Genomic DNA, 6,111 nt, shown 5'->3' on the forward strand with positions numbered 1-6,111 from the left:
CACAGGTGGACCAAATGCTAAGAGAAGTATTATGAGAAGGAGTGGAGTAACTCCTGGAAGAAGGGAAAGGGGACAGGAATCCAGCTCTCTGTAAGACGGTGTTTAACGTGTTTCCGATCAGGGTTCTCTGTGTGACTGCCTGAGAAGAGAAATAACTGGATTTGATGGCACAACAGATTTCTTTCACCTTTTTGTCCCAATTTTTCTGGGAGTTCAGGAAGGATGATGCCCTCAGTGGCACCTAATTTGGACACTGGTTAAAGAAGCACAGCTGGCAGACAGTGCCATGAACTCCTCTGATGTGAGAGTCACCTTCTGGGCTATGAAGTGTTCAACTGCACTGACTGATTAACCAAGGATGATGATCCCCTCCAGCTCACAATTTAGGGTGAATGCAGACAACCCAAAACCTTTGTGCCAAGCCACGTGCAAGGTTTGCAAGATGGTGGCAGAAATTCCCTGGAAACAATGCCAAGACAGACAGTGAGAAAGGAGAAAATGAGCAGCTGAAGGATGGCACCAGCAGAGGAGCACAAAAAGCATTTCCCCTCTTGCTGATCTTCTTCTTTTTGTCTTGACAGACTGTCAGGAACTGCTCTGCTCTCCTCTCCACTTTCTCACATGGCACCTCCACAGCCAGCCTTTGACAATGGCTTTTTGGTGGCCATTTATTAATTTTGCTGTGGCCTTTAGTAATGTCATCTTGGCTCCAAAGCTTTCTTGAAATACAGTGCTGCAGATTTCCCCAAATATCCCTGGCATGTTATATGGCACCGGGGTAATGCAAACTCTCTTAAAACAGAGATGAGGCAAACAGTGCTAATTTATGCCTTGCTTTTTATTCCCAACATAATTTTGATTTTAATGTCCCATCCTCACCACATCAATATCTTTTCACTACTGGCATGTGGAAACGAAAAGTAAATATTTCATTTTCCTTCCTTTGGCTGAGATGCTCACCCAGAGCTTCTGGGAGTATGCAAATGAGACGTGACTGAGGGATGCTGCTTGGGTGCTTTATGGGACATCAGGGCATGAGGATATTGCCCACGAGCATCAGTGTGAATGGGAAATTAGCTGCACTGGGAAGTGATGTATGATTTAATATAGCAGAGGATATTTACAGTAAAACAACAGCTCACAAGGATACATTGCAGAATTGCAGGCTCTGCCTGAAGGATCAGAACGGTTTATTTATTTCAGGTATAAAATTCAAGCTGCCCTTCTGCTTTGTTCTGCTGGGTATTCCAAGCAGGGCAGTGGCCTGTTGCTTTAACCATGACATATTTCCTTTACCCACAAAACCCCTGCACGCTTCTATCAAAATTTGGGATTTCTCATCATTCCAGATATGGGTGGTGTCTGGAAATCCCTCACAAGTGGCCACTGAACATGAGCAAGGCACATTGCCTGGGAGGGCCATTGAATCTGGCCTGGCTGCAGCTGCACAGCTCCTGTGGGCACCAATTTCTTCATCATCCTTTCAACAGGCTGCAGATCTGACCTAGTCCCAGGAACGGTGATCAAATGTGTGGGGATTCTGAGACCCAGTCGAGATTTTTTTTTTCCATTTTACTGCGCTTGTAAGGAGTCTTGAAGCAAAGCTTAGAAGCAGACCCAGGACTGGGCTTAGTCACCTGGAAATGACTTCTTGAAAAAACTTGCGTCTGTCAGCCAAGATTATTTAAGTCAAAAAGAAAACCCCACTTTAGCTGAAACCTTGTGCCCGAGGGAATCTGCTACACTCACACTCCAGTGGGACAAGGGCTTATGAAGAAGCTCTGGAGACTGTCTCTGAGGCTCAGTGTTCCTCCCAAGGAGATGGATTTGGCTTTACACTGGGGAATCAGCTCGTTTATTTTCCACCTCTTTATTATCTTAGTATTTGGAAAAATGTGGCTGGGTCCAAGCTTCAGGTAGTGTTGCTGATGGTTTCACACGCAACCAAACTCTTCCCGCTGTCACACAACCTGCAGAACGAGGCTGCCAAACAAATATAACCTTGAGATTTCCATTTTTTATAAAGAAGTGACTTTAAACAATGGGATCTTTTCTATCCCACCCCCATAAACCCACTGAATACAGTGGCTTGGGTGTGCAGCCACCAGCCCAGGGTGCTGGAGAGAGTGGGGGAGCCAGGGTTGGGGCTGGTGGATGAGCTCATGGGAACTGGGACCAAGCTCCCTCCCACTCCCTCAACTTGCCCATCAAGGTCCTGCCTTCCTCTTCCCCTCATTCTTTATTCCAGCTTTTCATGCTTGCCAGTGACTGCACGGTGAAATAAAGCTGAAAGAGCTCAGTACTTGTCACAGGCTGTTTGTGGGGATCCAGCACTCGATTTGTCTCTGTAATTCCTGAGTTTGGGGGGTAATTTCATAGCAGCACTCAGATCCTGGGGTGATGATGCCTTGCAAATACAGCAGGTAGATTAAGTTATTATGGGAACAGTGAAAAGCATTCCCAGATGGGGAAGGCACTGAAGCTTTACCCCTCATGGAGGATGTCAGTGAATGCTCAGCAACACCTTAAAACCAATGTCCAGGCTTATAGCCAAGTCCAAAACACTTTGAACCAACTGTACAGCACAAGGGAAGGAAGGGAGCCCATATTTTCCTAACTTTTGCCACTCATGGACTGCCTGTGTCTTATCCCATCTGATATAATGGCATCCCATCTCCAGAGCTGCCACCAGCAGCTCCCACTGAGGTACAGGGCCAGCAAAAACGGAAGCAGTTGGGGGCATCTCAGCATCCCCATGTCTCAGAGGGAAGGCAGTGAGAAAAATCTCTCTGCTCAAGCAACTGCAGTCTTGGGAGTGAAGGAGAAGGAGATGTAAAGTAAACCCAGGCCTGGTTTGAAGCTGTGGGGAGGAACTGCCTGATGCAGCAGCTTTGCTGAGTGAAGTGTGCAGTGCTGGGCTCCCTGCCGTGCTTTTCAGCTCTGTCTGTGCAGCACCAGTGATACTGAGCACAGGGAGGATGCTGAACCTGCCACTCACCACAGGGGTGACCCCTGCTCAGCAAAGGGGTGGTTTTCCATGATCCCACCCAGGGAAGTGTCAGCTTCACTCCATGGGAAAAAAGAAAGATGCCAGAGACTGCCAACAAAAAAATCTGAGTTCTGTGTCAGAGCATCCATCCACTCTGGAGCATGCACAGTGGGATTTGTGCTGGGGTGCTCCACAATCTGAGCTCTTGGGGCTGAGGAGGAAGAGGCACAGGGAGCATGTGTGGCAAAGGAGAGCCCTGCTGATGTCACAGCATTGCAGTGTCCTCTCTCTGGAGCCCACAGCAGGAGCTCGTGGTCCCAGGGAAGGACCTCATCAGCAGGAGCAGGGCTACAAAGCCTCAGTGGTTATTCCAGAATAAGGCACCACAGGGGAGGGAGGCTCGCAGCTCCCTCATAGTGAGGAGCTGCTTTGTGTGCTTGAATGAATCTCTTTGAACATTGTGGGGAGGGTTGGCTGCTGAAGAGCTTCTGTTCTCACAAATCTCCATTTCTTATCTGAATCTTACTCACTCACATCTTTAGCACTCAGTTCCATGTGCTTTTGTATAAATGCAAATCATAAAAGTTTTAAATTTACCTCTTTTCTGTTTCATTGATGATACTCTTCTGTTCACTACCAATTCGGAGGCACTTCTGGTTGGAGTTGAAGCCTAGGATTCCATTGAAAAATAATAAAAGTTTCCAGGATGTGTTTATATTGGCTTTTTCATTGCACAAAAGAAAGGAGGAGACTGCAGAGATGTCAGACAATAATCTCTCTTGAGCATGAAGGCTGAATGGGAAGCTGCTTTTCCTGTTTGCATACAATATATGCTGCTCTTTCATGCAGCTCCTTTAATCAGGTTTTGTGATCAAATTCTTGCCTGTTTTGTGTAATTCATAGGGCTGGTTTTACATATGCTTTGCAAAGAGAAAATGTCAAATGCTTGTACTTGCAAAGCAGTTGTTGGGGATGTGCTGGCTGTGAGCAGGGCAGGGCAGGGCTGAGGGCAGGGGCATCTCGGTGTGGCCACAACACCATCACGGGGATGGGGAAAGGGGAGATATTGAGTGGAACAAGAGGAGCAAAAAGTCACCTTCAAAGCTGTCTGTGGGAGAAACTTGGACTCAGCAGCAGCATCTTGTGGAGCTTCCAGGCAGCTCCTGGCTGCTCCTTTCCATGGTGGGACGGCTCTGAGCTGAGCAGAGTCAGAGCTGGGTGTCTGTCAGCAAGAGCAGCTTCCCGGATGTCTTCACACTCCTGCCGTGCAGGGATTGTGCTGGATGTGAGCAAACACAACAGATAAACCAGCCCGGGGTGGGGGCTGTGAACTGTCAGGGATCGGGTGTGAGGTTACAGCCAGGCCAGAGGATGAACTTGAACCAGAGGAGATGTGCACAAGCACGGCTTCATTTAGCAACGGGGCTCCGAAATCTGGGGGAGCATCAGCACAACTGAAATCACATCAAGGCAGTGTGATGCCTTTCCCTTGGTCTTAAAATTAAGAGCCAGACACGGTTAAGGGATAAAAGGCTTTTACCTCGGTATTTAATTAGGATTTTTGTCGTGCAACAATTAGTCAAGGTGGACCACACCAAAATGCACACACTAGATTGCATATACAATTTTACAGACCTTGAAAATTAGCATATCTAACAAAGATATCCCAATGAGAGGCTTGAATGAACAGCATGACATCCCCCTATCCCAAAGTATTCCCCCTAGATGGGTTTATTCTTAGTTTACAGGATGTGTTTTATAGAGGACCTTGCTTTCTCAAGGGAGTGTAGGGCTTTGCAGCTTCCAAATTTGAGGTCTTTAGGATGTCTGGACTTCTGGCTTAACAGAATACCAGGACTATGTTAAGACATCAGACTTAAGGAATGATAAGTCTGCATGTTAAGGGTACTGAGACTACATAAGAGATATAAAAAAAGGCCAAAAATCATCACGGCATCAGGTGCCTCACATGGTAGGGAGCTTCTGGCAGAGAGTGCAAAGCACTTAGGGTGACCCTACATCAGCCCTTTGCAAGGCTGCGCTTCCCAGGCTCTGACAGAGCCTGCCCAGGGTGGAAAAACAAATAAAGAAGGCTGAAATTTGCCAGAAATTGATGAGGAAAAACACAGGTACTCTACAAAATTACCATGAGAGCTTTCCAGGCAAATTCTTTTAGGTGAACAAAGACTCCCTGGAACTAAATAATGGTGAGTCTTTAGGGCATTGCTGTGCATGGCAGGAATTATCAGCAATGTACACCTACATATTCCTCATATTATACATAGTAGAAGTGAGTGCTTGCACCAGTAATGAGCAAGAAGAGGAGAAAAAAGGGGAAAAAAGAAGAAAGGAGGACTCAGCTGGGCAGAGGAATGAGAGAGAAATGTGTCAGACTCAGATCCCCATAAAATATGAAGGCAGCTCTTCCCATCCCAGGCATCCTGGTCCTGATTCTGATAATTTGTGTATCATTTATATCTGGGTATCCAGTTGGAAGCTGAAATAAGCTGAAATCACAGTTAGACCAATGGATAGGAGGCAAAAAGTCTTATGGTCTGCCTAAATCCCCAACATTCCCATAAGGGAATTACTTTATTTCTCACGGGAAGGACTGAGAGGCTGGAATGAGCTGGGGTGGAGTATGGGATGTGCCTTGTAGGACAGCTGTGAGTGGGTTTGTCAAACATCAGGAGTGACACAATAGTGATTTGTCCTAAAGGAAAGGGACAGAACAAACTCTAGCAGCCTGTTCCTACCCTGTGACGCTGGGACTATAGAAGAAATGTTATTGGATTGGTTGGGTTTTGGAGTTTTTTTACTTGACCAATAATTTCCTGATATTAACTTGAAGTCAAACACCAATAATCCCTCTACAGCAGTAGAAATTTACCAAACTGAGGCATTTCCTTTCAAAAAACATCCTAAAGTAGGACACTCATTGCAGTTTATGAGGATAAGAAAAGCCATCGAGGGAGCCAGTACAGGAAAGCTGCTCCTGTGACTGATGCCAGCTGGGCTGGGAGAGTGCTGGATTTTATTTGTATTGTTCTGCCATACATGTCTTGTTTGCTTTTGAACAAGCCTGCTTGCACTATGAGTAAAATGTAAGCAGCATTACTTTC

Source organism: Anomalospiza imberbis, chromosome 21 (assembly GCF_031753505.1).
Source record: "Anomalospiza imberbis isolate Cuckoo-Finch-1a 21T00152 chromosome 21, ASM3175350v1, whole genome shotgun sequence".
In the NCBI taxonomy this organism is placed as follows: Eukaryota; Metazoa; Chordata; class Aves; order Passeriformes; family Viduidae; genus Anomalospiza; species Anomalospiza imberbis.